The sequence below is a fragment of the Pelophylax lessonae genome (assembly GCF_965119305.1).
Source record: "Pelophylax lessonae genome assembly, chromosome: 4".
Classification (NCBI taxonomy): Eukaryota; Metazoa; Chordata; class Amphibia; order Anura; family Ranidae; genus Pelophylax; species Pelophylax lessonae.
In genome coordinates this window covers 159,204,060-159,218,023 of record NC_138771.1, presented here as the reverse complement: position 1 = coordinate 159,218,023, position 13,964 = coordinate 159,204,060, and the positions used below count along the sequence as shown (strand labels likewise).

The window sequence follows — 13,964 nt, the reverse complement described above, 5'->3', positions numbered from 1 at the left end:
AAAACTTACCAGGAAAGGTTAAAGGACCTTAACATGTATAGCTTGGAAGAAAGAAGAGACAGAGGGGATATGATAGAAACTTTTAAATACATAAAGGGAATCAACTCGGTAAAGGAGGAGAGCATATTTAAAAGAAGAAAAACTACCACAAGAGGACACAGTTTTAAATTAGAGGGGCAAAGGTATAAAAGTAATATGAGGAAGTATTACTTTACTGAGAGAGTAGTGGATGCATGGAATAACCTTCCTGCAGAAGTGGTAGCTGCAAATACAGTGAAGGAGTTTAAGCCTGCATGGGATAGGCATAAGGCTATCCTTCATATAAGATAGGGCCAGGGACTTTTCATAGGATTCAGATATATTGGGCAGACTAGATGGGCCAAATGGTTCTTATCTGCCGACACATTCTATGTTTCTATGTTTCTTTGTCAATTCAGTAGCAGGAGAACAAGGCGGTGATCCTCCAGCATGAACATTGAAAGAATTGGAAAAAATTCATAGTGTAGTAACTTGATATCAAAATGTGCAGCAAAATAACATGCAGACAGACCTCCACCAAGAAACTGTGAAAGGATCACTCAACACTACAACAGTGTTAATTTCGTCGACTAAAACATTTTCGTCGACTAAATTAACACAATTTTAGTCGACTAAAATACGACTAAAACAATTCAGATGACTAAAATACGACTAAAACTAAAATGGCATTTTAGTCTTAAGACTAAAATGCGACTAAAACTAAAATGGCATTTTAGGCAAAAGACTATAACTAAAAGTAAATAGAAATTTGCTGCCAAAAGTAACACTGGTGCATGCTCAAAGCTTAATACCATAAATAATAACATATTAGATTTTTCACTCCAGGACCAGCAGTAGTATATAATGAGTTTGGAAATTGTAGAGAAATGCTTAAATAATGCATTACAAATTACAATTGAACTACACCCATTAGATTATAGGTGACTAAAATGAGTTTTAGTCTACTAAAATGTAGGACGTTTTAGTCGAATAAATACGGCTAAAACTAAAACACTTGCAGAAGACTAAAATGGGACTAAAACTAAAATGCCATTTTAGTCCTAAGACTAAGACTAAAACTAAATTGAAATTTTCTGCCAAAATTAACACTGCACCACAATGGCGCCACTGCTGTGTCTCAGCCAATCAGAAGAAAGAGTTCCACATGGCTAAAGCACTTGTGGACTTCGCTGGATAGAGATGGGGCTCAGGTAAGTATTAAGGGGGCTGAGAGGGGCTACTGCACACAGAAGGCTTTTTATCCTAATGCATAGAGGATAAAAAAAAACTTTCTGACTTTACAACCCTTTGAAGAGTTCCCTTCACTGGAACTAAGGGGCCAAGCCCAACCCCTGAAGAACAATCCCACACCATAATCCCCCCTCCACCAAATGATTTGGACCAGTGCACAAAGCAAGGTCCATAAAGACATAGATGAGCGAGTTTGGGGTGGAGGAACTTGACTGGCCTCAACTCAATATAACACCTTTGGGATGAATTAGTGCACAGACTCCAAGCCAGGCCTTCTTGTCCAACATCAGTGCCTGACTTCACAAATGCGCTTCTGAAAGAATGGTCAAACATTCCCATAGACACACTCCTAAACCTTGTGGACAGCCTTCCTAGAAGAGTTGAAGCTGTTATAGCTGCAAAGGGTGGGCCAGCTCAATATTGAACCCAACGAACTAAGACTGGGATGCCAGTAAAGTTTATGTGCGTGTAAAGACAGGCGCCCCAATACTTTAGGTAATATAGTGTAGATGTATGTATCTTTATTGTGGCTAAAGCAATATTCACACCCCATATCTATTGTATTTCGGAACACAACTTGGTTTATTAAAACTAACACGGGAAAAATCTACTTTAGAGGTTTATAGTTGCACAAATATTTCAGAAAAATACACTTTTTGCATTACTAAGTTTATTTATAAACCTTTTGGGAAAAGTCTAAATCCAAACTTCTTAGCTAGAGTTATCAGCCAACCTGTTTAAAGCTGAATACAACTTTTGTGCCTGTTTATCTACAGTATATACATCATTGGTACTAGCACTGGTCATAATACAATCCTTACAACTGTCTGCTACCCAGCAGGTGCGGATAGTTTTCAGATTATTGGCTTACAGGGTAGTTGTAAGGAATTCACTGTTTCTAAATAAGCTTTTCCTTGGAGGGAAAGGCATCGTAAACCCTCACACATAAAACTGCCCCCATGGAATAACTTAGAAGTTATTCTACTATTATCCCTTTAGCGCTTTATAATCCTATTCTATTATCCCTTTAGTGTTTTATAAACAATATAGGAGAATGAAAAGGAGAGTATAAATGCCAGTTCTTATAACTCCACTTTCTGCATGAGGCTTACCCTATAAATCAAAGTAGAGGGCTGTAACAAAGACAAACTGTGCTACACTGCCATCTGCTGGTTATAATAGGAATGAATAGGGTTCAATGTAAAATGACCAATGAAAGTAGATCTCATAAAGCTATGGAATAAAATAAAAGTAAACAATAAAAATCGGCAGATCTAGTTTATGGCTGAGAAATATGGTTTAGTGTTTGCTACGCTTGCCTTATACATGAAGCTCTGCATCATTTGTAGTTGTAATTAAATGTATGCAAGGACACCAGAGAATTTAATGAACTCTGGTTAAATTGCACATTTTCAGAATTCAAGTACATTAGCAAGAAGTTGTGCAGGCGCCCTTTGCTGCCAAAACAATGCCATGATAGTATGAATTACTAGATAGATTCCAGTCCTTCTTGGGTGCTTTTGTAAAGCTAAGGCACTTATCGGCTACTACATTATTCCATTATTACTTGAATGAAGCTGACCAATCACAGATTGTGAAAGTGACAACTGTCAAATTGTGAAGATTTTCCACATACTGATGTTAATGGACAGTCTGATATATCTTTACATAACTAGCATATGGTTTAATCAGACGTCATGGCATATATATAATTCAACTATCGTGATATAGTATGACTAACGTAAACTATCCTGACATACTGTCAAATGTCTTTATCCAACTTCAGCTATTCTGACAGGTGACATATTCTGTTATGACAGATTACATATGTTCTGAAAATGTGGTGTATCCTGACAGTGTGACAGCCAATAATAAATAGCTATTAGCAATGCATTAAAGGGATTGTAAACAATCACCTTGTAAGGCTCGGTTTCCACTAGTGCGACTTGTGGTGCGACTTGACACATGTCAAGTCGCACAGCAAGTCAAAACCCATTGTTTTCAATGGGGACCGTTTCCACTGCCGCGGCTTCAGTTGCCGCGACCTCAAAAGTAAATCATGTACTACTTTTGAGCGCGACTTCCCTCTATATATGAGGGACAAGTCTAACTGAAGCCGCTGTTTACTTTTGCTACGAAGTCGTGCTAGAAGTAGCACAACTTCGTAGCCGCACTAGTGGAAACCGAGGCTTAAACAATCCATCCAGGTTAAAATAGAAATTAAAGGCAAAACATTTTTGTATCAATATAAAAAAAAAAAACATTTATAAATACGCTTTTCCCTTTTTTTATGATCACATTCCCTCTGTTCTCAGCTTCATGGGAGCTGGGGGGGAGAAGAAGAAGAAGCAGCAGCACACCGAGCTTGCCAGTGAATGGTTGTGTTGCAGGGGGTGTGTCAGGACAAGTCTGATCATTGGAGAAGAGTGCACTGAGTTCCAGCACAGCTAGAGAACTGAGCACGATGTTCTCTCCTGTTTAGTGTGGTCAGTTTTTAATTGGAAAGCAGAGGGACTGGCAGGAACACCAGGGATTTCACACAAAGGAAGCATTACAAAGAGAACAGGATACTTTCTCATACAAGTACATGGTACAACAGGCACATATCAGGAATAGGAAGTGTTGGGGTAACAAAAGCTTTAAGATGTATGAATAATTTTAAAGGCATTTTGATTTTAAATCTCACTTTAATCTTTTTTTTTTTTTAACATCTGGTTTATCTCTTTTAAATGTATATCTAGATAAAACATTGAAAAGGCTACATTCCGTTTAAACATCCTGCCATGTTTTTCTAAAAGCCCGGTATATTTTGGTAATGAGTGGGACAGCATATTGGGGGAACAGGAAGTGTCAGAAACTCCCTGCTGAAATATCTTTTTTTTGCCCTACAAGCAGTAACATTTTATTTAAAAGCAAGTTTCAGCCATCAGTATACATACCTAAATATGTACTGTATACCTGTACCCAATAGTTACCTATACATGCCTGTGTTTATTTGTGTTATTCTGTAATATATTGGTAATGAGACAGGAAGAATTTCAGTTCTTGAGTTTGGTATGATTTGCAGAAACTGCCAATAAAAATCGTTTACTTTGTAAAGCATGCCCAATCGGATGCAATGATAGTTGCATAACCTGAGCAGATCTAACAACCATCTTATATCTGTGTGTGGCCCTTGAGCTAGCTGGCATTCGCCTTAACCACTTAAGCCCCAGCCCTATTTCGGACACTTTTTGTTTACAAGTTAAAACTAGTATTTTTTCCTAGAAAACTACTTAGAACCCCCAAACATTATATATATTTTTTTAGCAAAGACTCTGGAGAATAAAATGTCGGTCATTGCAAAATTTTTTGTCACGCGGTATTTGCGCAGCGGTCTTTAAAACGCAATTTTTTTGGAAAAAGTTTGAAAAATCACCTTTCACTGCATTTAAAAAATACTAAACAGTAAAGTTAGCCCATTTTTTTTGTATATTGTGAAAGATGATGTCACACCGAGTAAATAGATACCCAACATGTTACGGTTTAAAATTGCGCCCCCCCCCCCTGTGGGATGGCGACAAACTACGGTCAATAGAGATCTCAATCTGCGACGCTTTAAATTTATTTAACGGTTACCAGTTTAGAGTTAGAGTGTAGCTCTTTTTTTAAAATTATTGCCCACGCTCTAGCGATCGCGGCGATACCTCACATGTGGGGTTTGAACAGCGATTTCATTCGTGGCTTGACTTGCGCATACGTTTTTTTTGTGCGCGAGCTAACGGTGACGGGGGCGGCTAAATTTTTTTATTTTTTTTCCTATTTATTTTTTATTTTATTTAACCACTTAAGCCCCGGAGGATTTGGCTGCTAAAGGACCAGGGTTTTTTTTGCGATTTTTTACTGCGTGACTTTAACGGACAATTGCGCGGTCGTGCGATGCTGTACCTAAACGAATTTGACGTCCTTTTTTTCCCACAAACAGAGCTTTCTTTTGGTGGTATTTGATCACCTGTGCGATTTTTTGATCACGCGCTATAAACAAAAAAAGAGCGTAAATTTTGCAAAAATAACAATATTTTTCACATTTTTTTTATATGAAATTCCCCAAAAAAAAAAGTAAAAATCAAAATTTTTTAACATTTTTCGGCCAATTTGTTTTATGCTACCTATGTTTGGTAAAAAAAATCGCAAAAAGCGTATTTTGATTGGTTTGCGCAAAAGTTATCGCGTTTACTAACAAAGGGAAAGATTTTTGTCATTTTTGGTGTTTTTTTTTTAACGCGTAATGGCGGCGATCTGCGATTTTTTTTCGGTACTGCGACATTGCGGCGGACAGATCGGACCCTTGACTGACATTTTTGACACTTTTGGGGGTACCAGTGACATTACTGCAGTAATCAGTGCTATACATATGCACTGTTACTGCAAAAATGACACTGGCAGGGAAGGGGTTAACTTTATTGGACAGGGAGGGGTTAAGTGTGTCCTAGGGGCGTGATTCTAACTGTGTAGGGACATTCCTATTGGTGTAAAAGCAAAGATCAACCGTTCTACATAGTAGAACGGACAGATCTTCACTTTTACACAGGGAGAACTGACAGGCAGCTTGTTTACACAAGCTGCTCTGTCTTTCTCCCTTCACAGGAGCGATCGCAGTGTGACTGGCGGACATCGAGTCCGCCGGTCACACGCACTGACTTGTCTGTGAAAGAGCCGCGGCGGGCGCGCGCCTCGGCGGGCGCGCGCCCGCCCGCGATAGGCTCGCAAGTCAGTGACAGGCGAGTGACGTACCGATACGTCACTCTGCCTGGCCGGGGCTGACCGCCGCAGTATATAGTCGTGCGGCGGTCGGCAACCGGTTAAACTTTATTACAGTTTTAAAAAAAAAAAAAAAAAATCTGATCACTTTTATTGCTGTCACAAGCAATGTAAACATCCCTTGTGACACCAATATGTAGTGACAGGTACACTTTATGGAGGGATCGAGGGTCTAAAAGACCCTAGACCCCTCCACTACACTTCCCTGTATGCAAAACGCAGAAAACGGCATTTTTGCATACAGCCGTTTTTCAAAACTGCCACCTTTTGCAGCACAGTAACCCGGAAGTGACGTCATGGACGCCGCCTCCGGGTTACGTCATCGGAGACCCGATCGATGCCGTTTCCGACATTCATCGGGACTCCATCCAGCCGGCGGACGTGCCGGCTGGGTGCTCGGGGCTCCCGGTGGGACGGGAGCCCCGAGCAAAGCCACGGAAGGCGGCGGGAGGGGGGGGGAACGTCCCCTCCCGCCCCCCCAGGTAACGATCGAGCGGCTCCTGAGCCGCATCGGTCGTTACCGGCGGAAAGCCGACCGTCGGCTTTAAACCACAGTACCGGGATGATGCCTCTAGCTAGAGGCATCATCCCGGTATAACCCCGCAAAGTCTGCTGACGTTAATTTACGCCAGTTTGCGGTAAGTGGTTAAAGTGTTTGTTACCCTAAAAAAAAAAAAAAACAGATCTTGTTCCCTTAAGGCATGAATAACAGCATAGTGCTTGTGCTGTGTAATTTGGGCCCTTCTATCACCCAAAAAAACCTGACTAATCCTGCCTGGCTATACCCTCCCCTCTGTAAACTGACCATGGTTTATCATGACTGCTGAGCCCTGACACCGTGGTCATTTTACATGCCTCCGTTATCCGCAGCTCTCCTGTCCTTCTCTGTCCTGCTCTCCCCCCCCTCTCTGTCTGTCTGCTCTGTGTCAATGCCCACGCCCTCTCCTCCTGCTGCTGTAGTTTCATCGAATGTTTTATACTATCCATCTGTTTAATAACCTTGTGTATCCCTGTGTCTGTGTTTTATAACCAGTTCTTTACCAGTTTTTAGAGCGCCAATCGCCTCTCACGTGACCTGCCGGCTCTCTCCTCCTCCCGTCCCGTGCATGCCCCCCCCATCCTGCTGCTATGATAACTACAATAAAAACATCCCCTGTGTCTGTGTTATATAACATAGCTGCAGATCTGTACCTATATCAGAGCATCTCCTGGCACTCACATGACTCCTCGGCTCTCTTCTCTCTCCTCCCTGACGTCAGTGGGAGTGCTCGGCCCTGCCCACTATAGCTGTCAGCCAGAGAGAGGAGAGAGCCGAGGAGTCATGTGAGCGCCGGGAGATGCTCTGGTATACTGTAGGTACAGATAAGCAGCTTTTTTATATAACACAGACACAGGGGCCCATAACATTATGGTACAGAGGGGATGTAATGTTTTTATTGTGTTGACTTAACCACTTTAATTCCTGCAGTTACCTCCGTTAAAGTGGTTGTAAACCCTCTCCTATACCCAGTGCAGTGAATAGCCTCAGATGATACACAGGGATGAATCAAATCTCCCTACATAAGTTTTACATGTATATCTGCTGTCTTCAGCTTTTTATACTCCTTAGAATTCTAACATTGTGTTAGAATTTTTACTTTCTTATCCAGCAGTATGAGTGGATTCTTGGCATTCACACAGCTGATTGGAGGAAAGAGGCACCCTACCCCCCAACCCCCCTCCATAGTCAGAGGAAGAAAGATACTTTCAGAGCTATGCTGTGACAAGACAAGCTCTCTGCTAATCTATCCTTTTGAACCCACCCCGACACAAATTTTTAGCTGCTTTTATCTCCTTTGTCGGAGAACTTATCAGAAGTTATCATGCTGATAACATAACAGCAGAAAGACACGGGACTTAGGGCTTTGGAGAGAGATGTTTAAACACTACAGATATATGTGCCCAGGTCAAATTTCATAAAATCGGATTGGGTTTACATCCACTTTAAGTGGATGTCATCTTCCTGCTACACTCCTCTCCAGTGACGCTGCTTGTAGATTTTGCCAAGCTGCACTTACAGGTCAAATATAAAGAAGAAATACCATTTACCAGGACTTGGCGTTTAGGCAGTTTAATGAAAATGCACCATATCCCTAAGCATCACTACCATTTTATATCAGTACCTCGGTTGCAGTACACCCTTATTACTAAAGAAAGAGCAGCAGGCACCGCCATCTAAGTGTAGCTTTATTGGAAACAATAAAAATAAAATAAAATTGCACTCACATTGTATAAAATCATAAAAGCATTACTAGTCCTCTGATATCTGCAAACCTCAGCAGGGCAGATAGAGTGATTTATTAAAGTATGTAAACCAATGGTAAAAATCCATAGAATCAAAAATATAGAACCAATGTTCTGACCAACAGAGTCTCCATCCCTGTGTGCAATGAAGCAAAAGGACAAACATAAAAGTGGGACTTTATGTGAATAGTGACCAGCTAATGTATACTGATAAGATTGCATGAAAGTAAAGAAACGAATATATGATATCATAGTAGGTTTATTAAAGTATGTAAACCAATTGTAAAAATCCACAGACTCATAAATATAGAACCAATGTTGTTGAATCTGTAACCCATAACATGGGGATAAAGATGAATGGTACAAATATAGATGTAAGTAAAACCATAACGATACAAAATAAAACAATATTATCATGGTAATGAAATATTGATAAAAATGCAAAATAAAAGAGTAAATACGGTCATGAAGCACTTGATTGCATATATAGGCTTGTAATAATGAGATTGCCTGTGTTGAACTCAACGCGTTTCGTGAACAAATTTAGCTTCATCAGGAGTAGGCATAATTCAAGCATCTAGAAAGAATGTACATACTTGAACAACAGTATATATCCAATAGGCACAAGTTCTCAAACCAATCAAAGTATGACTTACAATAAGGTGTCAAGTATATAAAGTATTTAAGGGTAACAGATCATCCGGGGATATGTCCCGTCTGGGAGCTGAGGGAGCGAAGTCCGCACACATCAAGCAGGCATGTGGAATCAGAGGTGTACAGGGTGGCTCTTTAATAGAGGATCTCAAACCCTTTAACAGAGCCTTTTCTGAGTACACTCAGTTCATGTCTGCACAACCCACCACTCTAAAGTCTGTGGGCAGTTAAGGAATATGTTAACCCAACATTTCATATTCCTGAAATGTACCTGCTGTACCATTTACTTGAATGGAAGCGTGTTCTGTTCTCTTTGCATTGCTTTCTTTGTGTGAAATACCTGGTGTTCTTGCCAGTCCCTCTACTCTCTGATGAAAAACTGACCATACTAGGCATGAAAGCACAGCGTGATGAGTTTTCTGGATGTGCTGAGAACTTAGCGTGCCTCCAATGATCAGACTTGTCCTGAAATCCCCCCCCCCCCTCGTTAAGCCATTCACTGGGAAAACCAGTGTGCTACGGTGTCTCCTTCCCTAGCTCTCAGAGCTCCTTATGCAGCTGAGAACAGAGGGTATGTGATCAAAAAGGAGGAAAAGAAGTGTTTATATGTTTTTTTTTTATGTATACACAAATGTTTTGCCTTTGATTTCTGTTTTAAATTGAATGGGTTGTTTTACATGGTGTGGGTTTACATATGCCGTACTTTAAAATGAGTCTTTCTAAGTTCATGAATCTCATGTCTGATTGTGTAATAATATATGAAGGGTATGTGAACACGGATAGCTTTACCAACAGTTGAAGATTTATGGCTGTCTCCATTACCCTTTCCAGGCCATACTAATCTCCATAGCAATGCACAATATTTTGTCAGTAAACAGCAGCTGGATAAAAAAGGGTTTTTTTCCTTACAAAGTTTTTCTCAGAAGATAAGCACTGCTGGAAAATGTTATTTCTCATCACCCAAACAAAAGATATGAAGTTCCCCGTTAAAGGCAAATCCAGTGATACAAATAACACATTTAGCAGCATTGCTAAGCTAGACAAAATAAAGTTAAAAAGTATAGTAAGGGCAGCTATTGATCTATGCATGACTTTTGTTTTTGGAAGAAAAATGAAGCGCGTGTTTAAAGCAAAACTACACATCTGAGTACCACAAACAGAAAAACGCTATTTTATTCATTTCTAACCACTTGCCTACCGGGCACTCTCTGCCCAGGCAAATTATGAGCTTTCAGCGATGTCGTACTTTGAATGACAATTGAACGGTCATGCAACCTTGTACCCACATGACATTTTTATCATTTTTTTCACACAAATAGAGCTTTCTTTTGATGATATTTAATTACTACTGGGTTTTTTTTTTTGCTAAACAAAAAAAGACCAAAAATTTTGAAAAAAAAAACCCAACAGTTTTTTATAGTTTTTTATAAAATTTTTCAAATAGGTAACTTTTCTCCTTCATTGATATGCGCTGATGAGATGGCACATGGGCACTGATGGGCTGCACTGATAGGCTGCACTGATAGGGAGGCACTGGTGGGTGGCACAGATGGGTGTCACTGAAGAGCACTGATAGGTGGCACTATAGGGGGCTAATAGGTGGCACTGGTGGGCATTGATAGGTGGCACTGATAGGCCGCACTGATGATGAGGTACTTATTGGCAGCACTGGTGGGCATTGAAAGGTGACACTGGTGGGCACTAGTAGGTGGCACTGGTGGGCACTGATGGGCGGCACTAATGAGCACTGATAGGTGGCACTAATGAGCACTGATAGGTGGCACTGGTGGGCATTGATAGGTGGCACTGATAGGCAGCACTGATGATGATGCACTGATTGGCAGCACTGATCGGCAATGAAAGGTGGCACTGGTGGGCATTGATAGGTGACACTGGTGGGCACTGATAGGCGGCACTGAATCACACTGGTAGGTGGCACTGGTGGACACAGAGGAGGCGGCAGGGCCCTCTGTATTCACTCTGGTGAAGTCTTCTCTTGATTGTTGACTTTGACACACATACACCTACCTCCTGGAGAGTGTTCTTGATCTGGCCAACTGTTGTGAAGGGTGTTTTAACTGCAGTTCAAAAATAGGACAGTAGATGTCGCTAATGCTAAGTGATATGCTATGCATTTTCTATGATGTGTATTTCCTGTACACTGCACTGAACTTGTTGGTTATCACTTCCTGTCTGTTGTTCTTATTACCATGAGAAAGTGACATCTTTTGTTATCTGTGGTTATGTTCCAATAAAGAAGCCAGTTCCTGTTACTCCACAATGTCTGATCTGAATGGACTCTGCTGCACCCAGTGATCACACTCTGCAACAGGTTATGGGCCCAGGATCCGGATAAAGTCTTATGACCAGGTGCGGCCCATGCAGAACAAAGCCTTGAATGGGAGACAGTGTGACTGATGCGGAGATCGACATAAGGAAGGTTTCCAGTGACATCTCCAATAGACAAGTAAGACTGTTTATATATAAAGGAGGGAAAAATGTCTGGAAACTCAGAACTGAAACTCTCAGTGGCCAAGCTGAACAATGACAATTATCAGCTATGGAAGTTTAAAGTGGAAATACTATTATCTAGAGATGACTTGTGGGAGGTTACCACCACAGAGAGGCCACAGGACAATAATCAGGACTGGGACAAGAAAAACAGATAGGCGCGGGCCACCATAAGCTTACTAGTGGAGGATGATCAGCTCATTCATATACGCCATGAGGCAACAGCGAAAGGCATGTGGGATGTACTAAGAAGACTGCATGAAAGATCCAGTTTAAACAGCAAGCTGTTTCTACTGCGGAAACTTTACAGAATGAGACTTAGCAGAGAACAGGACATGCAGGCGCATATAAACGCAATGCTGGAAGTGATTGCGCAACTCAGATCAATCGGGGAGAATATAAGAGACAGCCATGCAGCAGCCATGTTGTTATGCAGTTTGCCCGAAACATATACTGCACTGATCAATGCACTGGAGACACGACCTGAGACAGATCTGACGCTAGCATTTGTAAAAACCAGGCTCATAGATGAGTATCAGAGAAGAAAGGAATTAGTGCATGACTCCACAGAAACCGACACCAGAACCGCTCTTAAAGCTACAGACGTAAGGTTACATAGGAAAGAGACCAGAGTGTGTTTCAGATGCCACAAACAGGGACACATAAAGAAAGACTGTACTATATGGAAAGCAGAGCAAAGAAGAGAGCGTCCATCTTATGCTAAACAAAAGGTCAAAGCCACAATCAATGATCCATGGGAAGGAAACTGGAATGACACATTTAAAGTAACAGGCAACAACAAATGTCAAGGCTGGTGCATAGATTCGGGGGCAACCAGTCACATGACAAGTGATAGAAGTTTTTTCACAGAACTTGATCTGAACAACAAAGAAATTATTTATCTTGCAGATGGAAGCAAAATACATGCAGAAGGATATGGGCATGGAACCCTTGTATGCCCTGATGATGTGGGACACAACCTAGCCATACCATCTTTCTTTTTAAGGATGTTCCAAACAGTTGATTTGGCCACACCTAATGTTTTTTCTATCTCTCTGATGGGTTTGTTTTGTTTTTTCAGCCTAATGATGGCTTGCTTCACTGATAGGGACAGCTCTTTGGATCTCATATTGAGAGTTGACAGCAACAGATTCCAAACGCAAATAGCACACTTGAAATGAACTCTGGACCTTTTATCTGTTCCTTGTAAATGGGATAATGAGGAAATAACACACACCTGGCCATGGAATAGCTGAGCAGCCGATTGTCCCATTACTTTTGGTCCCTTAAAAAGTGGGAGGCACATATACAAACTGTTGTAATTCCTACACCTTTCACCTGATTTGGATGTAAATACCCTCAAATAAAGCTGAAAGTCTGCAGTTAAAGCACATATTGTTTGTTTCATTTCAAATCCATTGTGGTGGTGTATAGAGCCAAAAAGATTAGAATTGTGTCAATGTCCCAATATTTATGGACCTGACTGTATTTACTAATGCTAGCAGCATAAGGATTAGAAAATGGTCAGTGTTGAAAAAGAACGAGGTTCCACTTGGTTTTATACCTTAATACATTCTCTGCATTAGGCACTTCAACTCCGGAAGGTTTACCCCCCTTCCTGACCAGACAATTTTTTGCCATATGGTACTGTGTTACTTTAACCACTTCAGCTCCGGAAGGTTTTACCCCCTTCCTGACCAGAGCACTTTTTGCATATTGGCACTGCGCTGCTTTACCTGGTAATTGAGTGGTCATGCAACGCTGTACCCAAACAAAATTCGTCCTTTTTTTCCCCACAAATAGAGCTTTCTTTTGGTGGTATTTGATCACCACTGGGATTTTTATTTTTTGCAATATAAACTAAAAAAGACCGACATTTTTAAAAAAAATATTTTTTTCTACTTTCTGTTATAAAAAAAATCAAATAAACTCAATTTTTGTCATATATTTACATTTGTCATACATTTGTACATGTACAGCGGTTCGCAGGTGCACACACGCCCACTCACCAGCGGGGAAGACGATTCATGGGGGCCGACAGCCGCGACTGCCGCCGGGCACCTGAGATCACTCCCCGTGAAGAGAGAATGGCGGTCTGCTGTTGTAAACACAGCAGGCCTTTGTTCTCTCAGCTATTAACACAGAGCTCCTGTGTTCCTCCTATTTAGGATCACAGGTCTCTGTGTTGAGGGGTCCGATCTGTCCGCCGCAATGTTACAGTCCTGCTAAAAATTGGTGATCGACACCATTACAAGTAAAAAATAAATAAAAATGACATAAATCTTTCCCCTAGTTTGTAGACGCGATAAGTTTTGCGCAAACCAATCAAAATCAGCTTATTGGGATTTTTTTACCAAAAATATGTAGCAGAATACAAACTGGCCTAAAATGATGAAACAATTAGATTTTTTTACATTTTTTTATTGTGAATGTTATATAGCAGAAAG

At 40.9% G+C, this 13,964-nt stretch overlaps 1 protein-coding gene across 1 annotated transcript in view; it reads left to right on the top strand.

Moving 5' to 3' along the window:
* Nucleotides 1-13,964, top strand: part of PODXL (podocalyxin like) — a 148,064-nt gene that overhangs the window by 118,445 nt on the left and 15,655 nt on the right. The gene's annotated exons all lie outside the window — the stretch shown is intronic.